At 35.9% G+C, this 18,576-nt stretch overlaps 1 protein-coding gene across 2 annotated transcripts in view; it reads right to left on the bottom strand.

The window, feature by feature from the left end:
• FBXW7 (F-box and WD repeat domain containing 7) overlaps positions 1-18,576 on the bottom strand; it is a 121,190-nt gene that overhangs the window by 77,761 nt on the left and 24,853 nt on the right. The window contains exons 1-2 of one of the 2 annotated variants that reach the window (XM_087936035.1): positions 16,288-16,362; positions 15,292-15,398 (exon numbers count right to left, since the gene is read on the bottom strand). The exons of the other annotated variant lie outside the window; for it this stretch is intronic. The gene's annotated coding sequence lies outside the window, so the exon portion shown is untranslated. Of the gene's footprint in view, positions 1-15,291; positions 15,399-16,287; positions 16,363-18,576 lie in introns of those variants that run through there. 2 annotated transcript variants of the gene reach the window in all.

The following is an 18,576-nucleotide window of genomic DNA, read 5'->3' as shown; positions in this document are numbered from 1 at the left end:
TACATGATTTCACCATAGCCTGATCTTTCTACTGTATAGGTAGTTCCCAGGTTACAACCAAAATTGAAACCGGAATTTTAGTCATTAACTGATGTAGTCATTATTTTTTATTAATAAAAGTTTTATTGTTTTTTAAGACAAACATAGGCAAACACAACATAAAAACATCAAGCCATTTTCCATATATATACATACAGTGTGTCGGTTGGTTTACAAATTGTTTTGTGCTTCCACTTCGTCGTCTTCAATTACAATTACATTGTATATGTTCTCATATTGTCAATTGAATATTCCTAAATACATTAATATCATTGTTAATCAATCATTTGACTACACTATTATTCATTCATGTTTTACAAGATAATCCATATTTACTTAATTTGTTTTATGATAGTTCATATTATCATCTCAAATCTATCCTATAATCATTTTGTAGATATAATAAAAATACATCTTTATATATTCATTATGTTCTCAAAATCTACATATTTCATTATCATGTTTTATTGTCTAACCATTGATAGAATAGATCCCAAATTTTATAAAATTGTTTATCATCTTGTTCTCTGATTTCAAATGTCAATCTACTCATTTCAGCACATTCCAATATTTTCTTAAGACGTAGTCATTGTTTTAAACTGTCACTAAATCATCAAAAATCAAGGACTAATAATTCTATTTTGTCCTATTTTATTTCAATTGGTATTCTGATGTAGCAGGGTGTTTACTATGTTCTATTGCGTTACTGTAAAATGTATACAGTATTTGTCAATTGGGTTTTACAAACACTGTGAAATAAATACCAGTAGTAATCCCTACTGAATATTTTGATATAGTAATTGACCCCAATCCTAATTTTTAAAAAATATTTAAGAACTGAGGTGGATTGAAAATAAAAGTGCACATTAAATAGTTTTAAAGCCACTTGTCATCAATCTCATAGTATAAGCATACCGTATAAACAAACACTATTCTGAATATAAAAATATAAATGATATTGAACTCAATGAACTTTTTAAAATTTTATACATTTGTATAAAACAAATAAAAAGGCATATGTGCTATTAAAATATTTAAAGTTGTAAATATTTTCTTAAATATTCATTTTAAATTTAAACTAAATCTTCAGTTCAAAAGAGTAATTTCCAATAGTCTCCAGAAGTATGAGACTATACTTTAAATCTTTATGGATTTTTTTGCTTTACTGACTGTAGGAGTAAGATTTGTAGACCTAGAAGAAACAAGATTATGGAATATTAATTTACATTAAAGGGTAATAAAGAACTAGCTATTGACATTTTTAATTGGCTAAGTATAAAACATTAGCATAAAACTGGATGAAAATATGGCAAAGACTGGAAGAAACTTTGGGATTCAATTCCTCCAGTTAAACTAAACTGTTTTAGAAATTCCATCATGCATTTAAGGAATCGTAATCAAGAAATCAAAGCCAAAGTATCTTTGATCAGACAGAAGTACTATTTGGTTCCTTAAATTTTGACCCAAAAGACCCCACCCACCCCCAATACAATATGATAATACGATACAAGACTGAAAAGCCAAGTAATTTAATTTGTTAATAGGAGATACAGCACCAACTGATTCACTGTAATGAGAATGCTATATCTGAACAAAAAATAACAATTAAATAGTTATTGTATGATTCTATCGGAGATGTTATGAAATGCTTTAGCTTGCTATAGTATACTATTACTCTTGTATTGCTTAATTTTGTTCCCTAGTAATATACAAAAACAACACACTTTTATTTACTGAATTTCTCTTGTGTATGCAATGTTATGAAATTTGACTTCAAGCTGGACTAAAAATGAGACACATATCACATCAGATGCATTTGCACATTATTCCACTAGAGGGTAGCTTGTTCTGCTTATTAAAGTAACTGACAGATTATTTTAAATAAACGTAAGATGTTACTGAAATCATCAAGTAAGAAACCTCCACGAGCTTGTTAATGTGTTTTTAAAATACATCTTTTATTCAAATGGAAACTAAACAATTAGTATACGAATCTCAGAAATATCTATAAAGAAATATTTTTATATATTTGTTTCCATAAATGTTAAATTTGTTTTAGGTTGCCTAATCCTAAATTTATCTTAATTATCTTAATATCTATTTATTCATGAAATAAAGTTTCATCAGCTGAAATCACAGGATGTTGTGCTGGAGAGAAGATTTTTTTTCTTAATTGTTGGGAGCTACCTAAAATTAGAATACAATGAAAGGTAACATAGTAACATAGTTACTAGGACATATTATGGGTTATTCTATCAGAATTACAACCAATTTAGAAGTCCAGATTCCTAATTTTCTTTCTATTCAATTTGATATATCCACCATGGGTAAATCTGGAACATATATTTTCTATATATCTAGGGAAAAAAAGGATTCAAATTTAAGGATACCCCTAGATCTTTCTTCCAGTCTCCTCCTAATCAGAGCTACTTAAAAATTAGTTTTGCAATCAAGAGACCAGGTTCAACTCGTGCTCCTTTTACTTCGCAGAGTTAAAAAAACAACAACAACCTAGACGTAATCTTGACTCATGACTGGTTGCTTAGCGACTGTGCAAAGTTACAATGGAACCCCGCTCCCAAAAGCTATTTACGACAAGTACTGAAGTTATGACATCCCTCCCCACAATCATGTTGGGCGGTTTGGCAACTGGCTCACATTTAGCATCAGTTGTAGCACACCCTGGTACAAATGACTGTTCTTACACTTTTTTTCTGAAAACCTGCATTTACTTCCAGTTTTGCCAGGCTTACTTATGGTTGTAAGTTGAGGGCTACCTATATTACTATTTTTTGGAAAGTCTTGAATAATATTTTTTTAAAAGGTTTTCATGAGCATGAACAACTTGAAATTGAGTTTGGAGAAGAAGGTGGAAGTATGAGTTTAGAAACTAACTATTTGCTGACTGTTTTTATTTGTTCTGGTCTCAGGGTCCATGACTCTAATAATAAATTGAATTGAAATTGAACTATTCTGGAAAGAAGTTTGCAAAATCAGGTTTGCATTTCTCTCAAGTGACCAAATATATATTGCTAACCGGGCAGGTTCATGCAAGAAATGCTTTTTACTAGTTTAGACCGGTATGTGTACTTTAAACTGAATGGGAATAGATGTAATTTCAATTATTCATGGTAACATCATTAGGCTGGACTAATGTAATTCACTCCCTTTCATATCATCATCATAGACAGGCTAGCTGAAGAAATGGGGGAATTGTCTATGCAGGTTGGAAAAGGATGATTTATTTGTATGAGGTATAATAACACAAACATGATCCATGCTTAATCAGAGGCAAGGCTTGTCTACTTCAACATCCTTTCTCATGCAAGCTAGATGTATGTAAGAAGAAAAAAATATAACAGATTTTTCTGATTCATAACTCCCTGAACACACACACACACACACATACACACACAGTGTTTCTCTAACAATACGCCCCCCCCAATAGGAAGACCCAGCATGTTTTCTAGCCCCTCCCCCCAAATTTAGGCCTATTTTAAAACATGCAAAATTGGGGGGGAAAGGCAGGGGGAACTTGCCATTAGGAGCGCCCCACAGGCAGCTACACCTCACCATCAGCCGCTCCTAACAGCCGATCATGGCGGAGTGCGGAGGGCTCCCTACCCCCACCAAGCGCCTTTGCTGCAGACCCAGGTCAGCAGGCAGGCGGCGTCGGTGTGGATGTCCGCCAGCAGCATTTCAGCTGCTTCTCAGGCCTTCGTAGCTTCCACGGTTCCCACCAGCGCTGGCGCCTCTCTCGCCAGCGCTGTCTCCAACAGTGTCCGAGTCGCTCCTGCTTTTCCCCCATCCCCATAAGAACAGGGGAAAAAAACATTTTGGGGTACCTGGGAGTGTTGCGCACTGCATTTTGGTTTAATCCCGGCCAGCTGGATGGGTGTGAGAAGAGCCAAGCAAGTGTCTCTGCTGCTGCTACCCTTGGTGCTCCAGCCTCGGGCTCTGCAAGTTTCCAAAAGTCCCCGTCGCCCGCCCGCTGACCCAGGTCTGCAGCAAAGGCGCTTGGCAGGGGCAGGGAGTCCTCCGCGCTCCGCATGACTGGCCGTTAGGAGTGGCTGGTGGCGAGGCATAGCTGCCCACAGGGCGCCCTATATACACACACACACAAAAATGCCCTTTCCACCTTTATGGATGGTCTGTGTCTTCCTCAATCTCAGGTCTTCTACCTGAAGCCTCTCAATTTAGGAGTCTCAATCATGAGTGATCCTACTACCACAGGGACCACTTTCGTCTTCACTTTCCATATCCTCTCCCACTCATGACTTTCCTAGTTCATGCATCATATTTTGAGGTACGCAGGTGAAGCATTAGGGGGGCTTTGCACAAAGGCCCCTTGTCAATCCTGGAGCTGACCTGACCGAAGCCGATTTTGACTGCTTCAGTGTTGCCACACTACAGCTGAGGGACAGGGAGGGGGGATTCTGTAACCAAAACAAAGTATTTTCTCTTGAAAACTAAGGACATTCTCACACCTAGTCAGAGGAAGGCGGAGTGATGCTACCCGGTTGCCACACCGTACCGAGATTGGACCATATGACTGATTGTTTTGAGAAAGTAGAAATTTTTTTACTTTTAATTAGATGAAAACTGTGGGAGTCTTCAGAGTTGGTTTTCACCAGATCTGTGCCAATATGATATTTCCAATAAAGCAATTCTTTGAGGAATCTGCTTGCCTTGGAGTTTTGCTTGATATGGATTTATTACTTGGAACCCTGACATTAAACTGACACCTAACACTCCTACTGGTAAGTTAGGTACCAGCAGTGATTTTGACCACCACGACCAGTCTCCTCCATCAAAGGTAACACTCTAATCACTACACTATCCAGCCACTATTACGTATATTAAAGCAGTACTACTAATTATACTAAGATACTAGATAACCAATATAAGTAGAATCCACAAAAGTTCTTAGATAAATGAGATTTTTAAACTATTATTTCATGCTTTGTAAAAGGATGTACTGTATACATATAACTGAAATTAATTAATTAAAATACACACACACACACACACACACACACACACACACACACAGAGGTATATGGTATTCAGCTTTGTTCGGGTATTTTCCCATGTCATTATAGTTCTGCTTTTAAAGTTGTAGCAACATTTCGGCAGAATCTCATTTGCCACCATCAGGCTTGTGATCATCATCTGCCATCATCACAAGCCTGATCATGGCAGATGAGATTCTGCCGAAACGTCGCTATAGCTTTAAAAGCACAACTATGACGACATGGGAAAATACCCGAACAAAGCTGAATACCATACATATAAATATCCGCGAAAACTTAAGAAAATATATATATATACGCAGGTCTTGGCGTGTTCGGGTCTTTTCCTATGTAAGATTGAGAGTATCTTGGTGACGTTTCAACGAGGTCCCACTCGCCATCTTCAGGCTAGTGCTTTCGGCTTCATGCTTGTGTGAGCAAAGCATGATCAGAGCTGCCATCTCTCTATAAATACTGGTGGGGAAGTTGGCTTTGTTGTCATTTCTTGATTGGTTGATGGGAGTTGATGTTTGCAGATTGGCTGGCTTTTTCGTAAGAACATGTGTGGCTGAGGTATTGACTGTGTGTCTATCAGCCTCCTGTGTTATAACGACCTGGGTAAAGAGCTGTGTGATGACCTTCTGAGTTCTATTGTTTTGACATCCTGGGTCTTGTGCTCTAATCTCCTGGGCTGTTGGCTGTGTTGTAACATCCTGAGGTTTTGTGGTGTAACCTCCTGAGTTCCGTGATGTGATATCCTGAGCGGGTGGCTGTGATGTGACGGATATCAATATGTATGTATGTATGTATGTATGTATGTATGTACGTACATACATACCAAACCATTTGTTCTGTCATGTACTAAAAAGTATTAATTACAATTATGTGAATACAATAGAATCAAAACAAAACTCTGCTAGTCTGACTGGACATTCCAGAAGGCAATGCTTTTTAATTAAGATGTCACTATTTCATTCTTTCCATACATTTATCCAGCAGTAAACATCACAGGATTGTTTCTACTTTTCTCCCAAATGAGTTTTCCTACCTTCTCTTTAAAGGCTGATCCCACCTTCCTAGAGATTAATAGTGTTATTTGATGTCAGGATTCATCTTTAATACAGAACTTATATATGTACTTTATACCCTTTAATGCATTTTAAAATTCCAAATAAAAGGGTCAGCAAAAAAAGACATGTAGATTAATTTATATTCTAGCTTCCTGTATTTCATTTGATAATTTCTTTCCTCCATGAATCAAATATTTAATATTAATGGCCAAATCACAGAATAAAGGTTCACAGTTAACCAAAAAAAATTATATAGGAATCAAAATTCTTTTAATAAGAAGACTAAGTTGAGGTAAGTGAATAGGATAAATATAGCATTTTTTAAAGAAAAATTGGGCAGTGTAGAAAAGTGATAATAGATAAAATTACTGGGACCAAAATGTAAAGTATATTATTACCATAGAGCTATGATAAAGAACAAATCACTGGGGCCAGATGGATTACATCCCAGAATTTTAGAGGAGGTCATTTCAGAACCACTGTACCATATCTTTCAAAAATCCTGGAGCACCGCAGAACTACCAGAGGACTGGAAAAGAGCTGATGTGGTTCCCATCTTCAAAAAAGGGGGAAAAAACAGACCCAGGAAACTATAGACCAATCAGCCTAACATCAATACCCGGGAAGATACTAGAAAAGATAACAAAAAAACAGATCTGCCAACATCTAGAAACAAGTAAAGTAATAACTAGCAGTCAGCATGGGTTTGTTAAGAAGAGATCATGCCAAACCACTCTTATTTCATTCTTCAACACAGTGACTAAATTAGTAGACCAGCAAAATACTGTGGATATAATATATTTAGATTTCAGCAAGGCATTCGACAAAGTAGACCACAACCTACTTCTTAGTAAGCTAGAAAAAAGTGGAATAGATAGCACCACCGCTAGATGGACTCACAACTGGCTGGCAAACCGTACTCAACAAATATTCCTTAATGGGTCTAAGTCTACATGGAGGGAAGTAAGCCATGGGGTGCCACAAGGCCCAGTACTCTTCAATATCTTCATTAATGACTTAGATGAGCGAACAGAAGGGGAACTTACCAAATTTGCAGATGATACTAAGCTGGTAGGAATAGCTAACACCCAAGAAGATAGGCTCAAGATCCAGATGGATCTTGACAGACTCGAACACTGGGCCATATCTAACAAAATGAAATTCAGTGTAGAGAAAAGTAAAGTCCTACACTTAGGCAAGAAAAACCAAAAGTACACATATAGACTGGGTGAAACTAGGCTCAATAGCAGTAACTGTGAGAGAGATCTTGGAGTCTTAGTGGACAACCAGCTAAATATGAGCCAGCAGTGTGCAGCAGCAGCCAAAAAAGCTAATGCAATCCTAAGTTGTATTAACAGAGGGATACAATCAAGATCAAGGGAAGTACTAATACCACTCTATAAAGCCTTAGTAAGACCACACCTGGAGTACTGCATCCAGTTTTGTTCACCACATTATAAAAAAGATGTTGAGACTCTAGAAAAAGTACAGAGAAGAGCAACCAGGATGATTAGGGGACTGGAGGCTAAAACATACAATGAACGGTTGCAGGAACTGGGCTTGGCTAGTCTAGTAAAGAGAAGGACCAGGGGAGACATGAGGGGCTGCCACAGAGAGGAAGGGGTCAAGCTATTTTCTAAAGCACCTGTAGGCCCGATGAGGAATAATGGATGGAAACTGAACAAGGAGAGATTCAACCTGGAAATAAGGAGAAACTTTCCGACAGTGAGAACAATCAACCAATGGAACAGCTTGCCCTCGGAAGTTATGGGAGCGCCATCACTTGAGACTTTCAAGAAGAGACTGGACTGCCATTTGTCAGAAATGGTGTAGGGTCTCCTGCTTGGGCGGGGGATTGGACTAGATGACCTACAAGGTCCCTTCCAACTCTGATTATCTGTTATCTGTTACCTAAAAATTATTCTTCTAACTGTACATCATCTTTATATTTAGCAACAGCTGAAGCAGCAATATAGATGCCTCACAGAACTAATTAGATTACTTTCTGTTTCAAGGTAAATTGATATATGCACTCCAAAGAAAAGAACAGTCATAAATGCCACCAATTTAATCTATTAATGTAATGAGATTTAAACTTTCCAGATGAATGAAATGAAATGAGGCCAAGAATATATTCAACCATTAACATAACTAAAACAATTTTATTTCTTATAAATAAGATTTCCTGCCACCATACAACTGTTTAACTTCCAGAACAGTTTCCTTTTTATTATAATATATAATGTAAATGCACATTTATGCAGGCTTTAAAAGAGGAATCCAGAATTCACAAGTAGCATGGAAAAAATTATTCTCTCTCTCTCTCTCTCTCTCTCTCTCTCACACACACACACACACACACACACACACACATACATACATACATACACGTAACATTTTTATGGCAAAAGAAACAAAGAATTGTTCTGATATGAAGTGAAAGTCTTAAGTGATCCACCTCTTGGCTTAAAATAATCATTCTATAATTTCACATTTCACTTTTTTAATACATGCAAGAATGTATTTTAGCAATGGTTACATATTTCAGCTACTAAATATACTGTACATGTAAAATAGAAGTAGAAACAAACTATTTGTTAATATAAATCTAATTTCTTTATTTTCGTATCTATATCTTTTTTGTGTACGTGCTTTCTAGTGAAGAATGCTTGCTTGTTTCACTAAAAATTGTTGCAGTGTCCCTAAGGGTAGTCTTTTTTTTCAATCTAATAATATATTTTTTCTAGAATGGATTCTTCTTCCCCTCAAGTTGTTTTCAGGAGATTCCAAAAAGGCCAAGATTCCTCAATATATCACACAGCTGCTTCTGGGACAAAAAACTTGCTTATCATGCTATTTCTTGGGTGCATACAGAGCTTCATTTTGATATTGGAAGTAAATCACTGCCATTAGGGATCTTTCTCCCATCATAAAATCAATGTATAGAGCATATTTCTAGACTGAAATTCTGAGGACAGGATTTTTCTTTTGTTACAAAGATCACTCAGGGAATTTTTCTGACTTGAGCAGCTTGGTATATAAGTTTTAAATAGATCCTTCTGAATACTGAAGAACCATATAGAATAGAGTTAACCATGGACAAATAAAAGAAAGAAAATAGTCTGAATAGCTTTTAATTTTAATTGCGCTACATCAGTAGACGCTTCCTAGCAGATTCAGTGTTGGGTCTTCATATATTGTGACACAAGGAAAAAAAACCTAGAACAACATACTTCATAAATGTGAGAAAACCAACTTTTCCATTCTACATTATGATAGGAAAGCAATAACACTAGAGGACAATAATTATCGTGCCCTACTTATAAAAGGGCCATTTCAGCAGAGACTGAAGCTAAAGAATGTGTTTGTAAGAGGAGAAACAGGGAAAAGGAAGAAGCCAATTATTAGTAAAGGTCAGGACTGAATGTAAAAGGAGAGCCAGTTTGGTGTATTGGTTAAGGTGCTAATCTGGAGACTGAATTCTAAACCTGCCTTAGGCATGAACTACTCCTTTCTATGTTGTTACAGGAAAATAAATATTGTGTCACAAAGCATTATTTTCCTTTAGGGTTTATCCCAATCCCAATTTCCTTTAGTCCTATTCTCTACCATTTTCAAAAATGCAAACACATTTGTTTTTCATTATACTTTATTTCACCTGTGTTTCACTGCCAATATAGTTACAGTCAGATATAAGTTACATGCAAATGTGATTCATTTGGCACTGACTCTGGAACTTCAGAACTTGATGAAGATTGGCCCTGACAATGAAGTGAATGTGTCCTCTTACAGAAAGCATACTAAACATGTGAGCCATCATACATTGTTCAACCAGCATAAAAAGTTGCATGTTGTCAGAAAACTTGCCTTTACTCACTACATTTAGCCATCTCGTTGATGCATTCGTTTACAATTATCTAACTATAGTCTGTTCCCAGGACAATGTTTTCTGAAGTATATTGTAAATAATAGTTCTTTTTAAAATGCAGTTGAAATAAAATATTGTAATTATTATACTGGTGTTTAGAAGGTATTTCAATTCATGCTCCAGGAATTGATAGGTTTGAAGAGGAAGAAAAGTAGTGTGATGCCTTAAAAATATACTAACCCACCCCCGCAAAAGAAAAACTTGAAGCCATTAAGACAAAATATTAATATCTATGCCATCTGTGTAATTATATTATGCTATTTTATATATAATTTGAAGGAATTAGACAAACACACCCCTTAGAACAAATAATTTTAACAAATAATTGATATGTGGTTTAATCCAATGCCCTCCAGATGTTTTGAACCACTGTTATATGGCTTTATGGCAGTTTTAATTCCAAAATTGTGGAAACCACCATCTGGTATACATTTACTTTGAGCAGTCTGAAGACAGGAATACTGTAGACAGTTCAGATCACCTTCTAGTACAGATATAACACTATGAAATATTCAAGTTACAAAGCACAAACATCAAAAAATGCAAAAATAAAGATCTGATAGCTAGGTTCTCTTATTGAAGTTTCAATAAAGAATCTGAAACTCACTAGGTTTCCTCTATCTCTGGGATCTCCTATTTTGCCGTCCAGGTATTGTTTATGTAAGCTAACTGCATTTCAATTCTCTTTTATTCTGGTTTAATGATCTTATTCATATTGGCCTGGCTACTGTTAAGTATCCGCAACTAAAATTCCAGCATTCAAAGTAAGCATGATATTTAGACAAGACATGTGTTTAGAAAAAGGATAAAACCCTAAATTAATTTGGGGAGCATTTTCCTATTGGTTGCTATGAAAACACATCAAAATAAGGATTCTCAGGAATCTACATCATAAGACTCAATAGTGTTATACCAAATGCAATACCACTGCAATACATGCTACTGCTAAAAAGTGTCCTTTCACAGTTTGTAGAAGAGAGGTAAGCAATCAAACTTACTAAAAATTTTGACAAAGAAGAGAGAAAAAGCTACCTTCAGAAAACTGAAAGGTGTCATATTGTAGATGGTCACCTATTGTCACCTGCTCCAGAGGGTAAGATTAGAACTAACAAGATATATTTTCAGGGTGTAGATTAGATATTAAGAAAACCTGTACAAATGAGATATTAAGAAAAACCTGTTAACAATAAATACTATCAGTCAGTGGAATATGCTGACAGAGTGATTTCTTCCCCTTCACTGGAGGATTACAAGCAGGCTAGATAGTTATTTTAGATGGCGCAGTAGTGAATCCTGTAGTGTGCAGGGGATTGCATTTGATCTTTAGGTCCTTTCCAACTCTGAGGCTTAAATATATTTTTGAACCCAAAGTTTTACAATGGTAATGTACAGGAAAAAAAATTTCTTTAGAACTGAAGAAAGAGGAACTTATCTATTAAGTCATATTTTCCCATGAATAGCTACTCTTGTTTACTTTTAACTTTTTTCTATTTTTTTAGAATATACAAATTCGGTGGAACCTATTAGTTATTTGATCACTAAAATAAAGTAGATTAAATAAATTAAAACCTTAATATCTAAATAGGATGTTTTAGAAAAACCTTAAGAGGCCGTGGTGCTAATCATAATACATCTGATTGAAATTCACAATCTGATAATAAATGGCACTGAAGTATGTACTATACAAAATCTCTTCATCTCAAAGTTGCTATTGGTAATCCTCAATTTACAATCACAATTGAGCCTAAAGTTCCTGCTGCTAAGCAAAACATATGTTAAGTGAATTTTGTTCCATTTTACGTCCTTTCTTGCCACAGTTAAGTGAATCACTATAGTTAAGTTACTAACATGATTGTTAAATGAACCTTACTTCCTTATTGACTTTGTCAGAAAGTCGCAAAAGGTGATCACATGACCTTGTCATAAATATGAGTCAGTTGCCAAGCATCTGAGTTTTGATCATGTGACCATGAGGGTGCTTTGTGAAAAACAGTCATACTGTAACTTTTTTCACTCACTTTTTGTAACTCACTTTTTTCAGTGCTGTTGTAACTTTGGTCGCTAAACTTACTGCTGTAAGTCAAGGACTACCCATGCTTCGTAATAGTTAAGAATTTCCTCCATACTTCCAAAGAAATTAAAAATAGTTCAGAATAACAACATTAGTGATACAAAGTAGCACAAATCCCATGTGAACATAAGAAAATGTATGTATATTTTCAGGAATTTGCAGACAATTGCTATGTTTAAGCACCTTTTTCTCTTTATTTCAAAATTCTGAACTGTATTATAAATGTGTGTACAAAAACACAGCCACATCAGCTGAACTGTTAATATAAAATAATGCTGTTTACCAATGTGTGTACACATGCACATATACAAAATATTATACTCATCCTTACAGGTGGGTTCCTTGATGTGACTTAAGCCATTATGTCAATATGGATTCAAGCCAATCAAGTTTTCTCCTTCCACATGGCTATATCTATCTATGACAGAGTAATAATTATTATTAATCTAGCTTAGAGACAGATTAGATATGATATGTTGATTCTTAAAGAACTATAAAAATGGCAAATATATTCAGATACTGAGAGAAGATTGGAGACACTGTTCAAAAGAAAAAAACCAAAACACTCCATGGGGCATTTGTGCTATTTTAGTAATATCTGCCTATTTACTCAAGGATTGCATTTATGTGGCTTCCATTGGTTTTTGAATCAGGTGGTTTTCAGATCTCCCACATATCAAGTGTAGAATAGCGACATTAAAAAAACAAATAAAACAGCAAAATATGTATGTATGCTTTGTTAAATTTATCAATAATACTTATTTAGTACCTATATACTAACTTAAATTGTAAGTCACAACATTTAATTGTGTTAATAATTTATCCATTGATTAAAAAAACAGAATAAATGTAAATTATACCATATTTTAAACAAGACATAAAATTGGGAATCACACACTTAGGACTGAAGAGAAAATGCCAACTGCCCTGACTATCTTGGCTATAGTCAGTAATAGACGGCATCTGAAACCCAACAACCTTGCAAAGCCACAGTTTTATTTTAAACCACAGATGGTCAAAGACATTGATCTTTCTTGTTGCCTAAGGATATTGTTAAAACTGGCATCATAAATATATGTTTACAAAAACATAGATTAAATTCTACAAAACGTATTTTTAAAACTAGAACCCAAGTTCTAAAGAATATAATGCACATATAGGAGAACCGCAACAGAAAGAAATTAAGCAATTTTAATTCAAATGAGACATTCCAGCATGTCTAACCCTCTTACAGCAACTTCATACTTTACTTCAGGATGTTCTTAAAGTATTCCACAATTCAGAGCAAGCAAGTGGTTATCAGGGAAGCTAGTAAATCACCTGATTCCATTATAAAATCAATTACTGCAGCACATTTCTTTTGCTACACAACCTAGAGATAGCAAAAGCATATTATATAGCTGCTGCAAGGTCAAGAAACCTAAAGGCACTTTAAAATGTGGCTTATATTTAGCTCAACATTGTATTCATATTAAAGGAAATATTTTAAATAAATCTAAATAATTACCTTCTTTGGCGGATTAGGATATTTGATGGATAATCTCTGCAACTGGTCTGATGTATGGCTGCAAGATAGGAGATCGGAGCAGCAGGTCAAACGGCCCAGCCTCTTCATTAAAGAAGAAATAATGCTGCAGCCACAGCCACACATTGACTTGCTCATCAGATGAATTCATTCCTTAAGAAATCAGTACTGGTTCTGGCCCATAAACAACCAAAATTGGCTGACTGCCTCATTCTGCAGCTTTCTGGCAAAAATTAATACTGCAAAAAAATTTAAAAAGTGGCTCTCTAAAGCTGATGCTAGCCACTCTCTCTAAGCTAAGCAAAGCTTGCAATTTTAAAGTGCCTTTTACTACTACACTTCCATGAGAAAAGCAATTTTGATAATGTCTACTGCTTTGTAAAAGAGCTATTAACTAAAGTAACAGACACTATGCACTAAGTAGTTTGTTGTTTTGTAGCTTTATGTCTGCAATGACATTCTCTGTCCAAGTTATTCCCGCTCTGAAAGCTCAGTCCTTTAGCAGCCAACAGAAAATAACCACGCCCTGTTCTGCCCATATTCACTATGAAAGATCCGCCTAATATCAGGGGAAAAAATTATTTGGCATTGGTAGGAGTAGAAACCGTGAGCAATTTAAATTACAATTGAAATATGATTTGCAAGAACAACTGCCATTTAAAGTGTTTAATAGATAGGGTATCTATAAATTACACTTAAGAGTGATTTTTTTTTTGCTCTGTTAAAACTTTGAAGTTCTGTCTTTGTTACAAATATAACTGTACTTGAATTAAAAAGTAAAAAGCTATTTTCTAAACATAAAGCTGAACAAAGAGACAACAATGCAAGACAACACAATAACAAAGAAGGAAACAAATTTCAGCTAAAGAAAACCCAAAGTAATTAAAAATAAAATCCTTGCAAAGAAAATATTGTATTGTTATGCAATGCCAACTTAGACATCTGCTTGCAAACTATTTCATTTAAGTTGGAAAGAAAAGTAAATAAAAACAAAATGTTTGTCCTTTGTATATAAAAGCGTGGATAAAATATTTTAAAAGTGGCCTAAATAATAATAATTTTTCAAATTTAACTTAAGTGAATTGCAATGTAAAATAAATGCATACAGAAAACTTGAAGCAGTACTAAGTGAAAAACCCTACATACTAAAAGATGGCATACTGTCCTTCAGCGTTTAAAAGCAATGCATTTATTTCGTTTAATGCAGCATAAATTAAAGCATTTGCCAAGCACACTCACATTAACAAAGATGCTTACAGTATAATCCCACTTGAAATAATTGTCATTTACACTGATAGCACTGTTAGCAGCTACCTACAAAATCTTAGTCATCAGGTAATTTAATAAGCAAGGGGCAGGACAGCAGCTTAAGACACATATTTAAGCAAAACTTCTTGTTTTCACACTGCATCAAAAGCTATATTTGTTCTGCCTCCTCCCCTCCACAGAGACTAGTTACAGCTATATTGTGCCAGGATTGCTTCTTCCTTCAACCTTGCTCTGCCCTTTTGATATTTACATTTTTATTAATTCATTTTCCAGTAATATTTAAATGCAAGCAGCCAGTGCAAATTAAATAAAAAAGCCTTTTGTATAAAAAGATTCTGCATGCAAACAAGCAAATAATGCAGTAACCTTTTACTCGCCTGCTGGAGGTACTGTCTGCTGCATAGAATTTTAAATCCTCATCTGCAGATGCAACTGAGCTGGTATTGCCAAGGACTTTTGCTCTTCCTGTGCTGATTCTACACAGCTATTCATCAGAGAAAAACATTACAGAGAAAATGTAAAGTAATATTAAGTGGAATCACTCAAGATGACATGGAACAGGTCAACTTTGAAAAAGTCAACTGCATCTTGTGTAGTCACGTTAGTGAGCCAATAAAGTATTATTGCTTATGCAGGTTTGTACTGATACGTAGCACATGAAATCACGGCAAGCTAATAAAAAACATAAGCAGAATTAAAGTCCATTGATCATCCTTGGCTGATAATTTAAAAAGTGTCTTTTCTAAGGGAAAATTTCGTGACTGTTTTCCAGTCGCCTTTTTCATGAACGTCCAGACTGTGCATAATTCTAACAAATACGATTAAAGCTATCCCGTGCAATTTCAAAATACTTTTTTTTAACTTGGGTCTTAGCTTGCAAACAACCACTACTACCATAGAATTTATTTACAAAAAAACAACAAAAACATATACCTGATATCATGGTTTAAATGAAAATATAAGGATCAGTTTGTACTGGGCCAGCGAAGGCTAAGTAAGTTTTGGGTTTTTAGGTTTTGGAAGATTGTAAAAATGTAGCTGTTGCTTTGAACACAGATACTGAATTGAGATTAAAATAATCCACTTAACAAAGCTGCTTCATCAACTTCTTTATTTGTAATTTTTCCTCAAGAAAATCAGGCTTTAATGTGTGTGACATCCAATGCCATTTTAACGGCATCTACTTGTCTAGTTAAAAGAGAAACGGCTTCTAATCTATACTATATATAATTCAAGATTACTAGTTATAATAATTTTGGGCTATACTGAATATAAAACATATAGCTATTCAATGAAATTTACATTTCCCCAAACAGGAATGAAAGATTAGCAATTAAGGTTGTTATTCATTATTTATGTGCTTTCCCTCTCACCTCATGTCAGTCTCCTTAATGTACTATTGATTCTCAAGATGCATAAAGATGGAGCCAGTGACAGGCCACATATAGGAAACCTTCCAAAAAATAAAGCGAAGTGATGGCTTAAATGGATATCCTCACAAATAATTTGAAAGGCATAAAATCTGAGTGACAAACATACAAATAACACTGTTTTGAAGCAAATACTAAACATGAACCAGTTTTTTCCTAAAGCAATTAGATCATTAATATCACTAAATAAAACTTTTAAACATGACTTGTTGAACAAGAAACAATGTGCTACTTTAATGCTGAACCATAGTCAGTAAATTCACACATCATATTAAACCAAAATAACAACTCATTCTAGTTTAGCACAATGTATGAACCAAGCCATTAACTGCATAATGAATTTACTTCAATATTTAAAACAATTCTTTTAAGACAAAAAAGCCTTATATTTATAGTTATTATTACATCCGCTTATGCATTCATATCATTTAATATTAAGATTTCATTATCACAAATGTGAGTAATTTCATAACTTTAAATTTATGAGATATGTGTGATAACCATTTTGGATGTAAATATATTATGAATACTGAAACATGATTCAACCAAACTTCATGACATCAGCTACAAATCATCATCATCCTAACTGTGACAAAAAATTTTTTAGAAAAAGTACAGGTAGTTCTCCACTTACAACAGTTCATTTAGTGAATGTTCAAAGTTACAACAGCACTGAAAAAAGTAACTTATGACCTTTTTCACACGACCATTGCAGCATCCCCATGGTCACATGATCAAAATTGAAGTCCTTGGCAAATGACTCATATTTATGATGGTTGCAGTGTCCCGGGGTCCTGTGATCACATCTTGTAACTTTCTGATAAGCAAAGTCAATGGGGAATTCACTTAACTGTCTCACTAACTTAACAACTACTGTGATTCACTGAACAACTGTGACAAGAAAGGCTGTAAAGTGGATCAAAACTCTCACTAACAAATGTCTCACTTAGCAACAGAAACTTTGGGCTCAATTGTTTTGAAAACAAGAACAATCAATGCACTTTCTATCCCACGCTACTGCTTGAACGCTGATTGTAAAGAATTAGGTTGCCAAAAACCTTCTCAACAACCTTCCAGACACAAAAGATTGGACACAATGCAAGAGTTGACCAGTAGAGTTAAATCTTTAGAGGAGACGCATTAATACCTTCTTCAAAGACATCAGCATTTACCCCTCTCAGAGCAAGTCATTCACTACAGACCAAATTCAGCCTATTGCCCTTAAATACAAGTCAGGTAACTCCCCACCTGCCAATCAGGGTAATCTCTTTCCACTTTAGGTGTTCTTCATATTCAGAATCCTCTCCTTCTCATCTCTCCACTCACTTCCCCATCATCCATCCAATCTTCCACCCCAGTCTCCTATTTCTCCCATACTTTCAACAAGATTTTCTCTCTTTTTCTTTTTTCATTCTAGCACTATTCTCTAATTTAATCCTTCAGCCTAGGTTGCTGTACTTTCTTCTCTCGTATTTGTATAATTCCAACTTCTAATACAGTCTTTTAATCTGGTCACTCCCATTCTCACCTTCAACATAGTCCTTCAATTTAATTTGCTCCAATTGAGCCCTCCAGCATAGGCCTTCTCTCTTATTTTCTCCACTGTTGCCCAGAGATGATATTCAACCAGTTCGCAATGGTTCAGGAGAATTGGTGGCAGTGATTTGGTGAGCGTTGCCTAAACAGTGAAGACCCCTGGCCGGCCACGCCCCCAACCCGGTCTCCCGGTCGCTCACTTGCCCTGGTCGCACTCCTAGCTTCCGCTATGTGGCAGCCACGGTGCAGCTCGGGTGGGTGTCCTGCGGCTGCTGCACATGCACACTGCGTGTTTAGCTGCTACACATGCAGTGCACATGTGCAGCAGTCCCAGGACATCCGCCTTCCTGCCCGCCCTCCCAGAGCACTTCTCCCGGCAGACACGCCTCTTCTAGCCCGGCCCAGCCAGCCAGCAGGTGGCCACATGTCCAGCCGCCCCTTTTTCAGTGCAAGAAGCCTCCCCCAACTGGCTGACTGTTCTCCTTCTTCTCTGTTAGTTCTGTATGGCTGAGGAGGAGGAGGGAGGCCAGTTGGGGGAGGCTTCTTGATGAGAGGCCCCTTTTTCAGTGCAAGAAAACTGGCCGGCTGCTCTCCTCCTCCTTAGCCATACAGAACAAACAGGCAGAGAAGGAGGAGAGCAGCCGGCCAGTTGCACTGAAAAAGGGGCGGCTGGAGGAGACCCTTTTTCCATCTCTA

This window comes from Pseudonaja textilis, chromosome 6 (genome assembly GCF_049901715.1).
Source record: "Pseudonaja textilis isolate UNSWEBS1 chromosome 6, rPseTex1.2, whole genome shotgun sequence".
NCBI classification, from domain to species: Eukaryota; Metazoa; Chordata; class Lepidosauria; order Squamata; family Elapidae; genus Pseudonaja; species Pseudonaja textilis.
The sequence above is the reverse complement of the archived record's forward strand: the minus strand, read 5'-3'. Positions and strand labels throughout refer to the sequence as shown.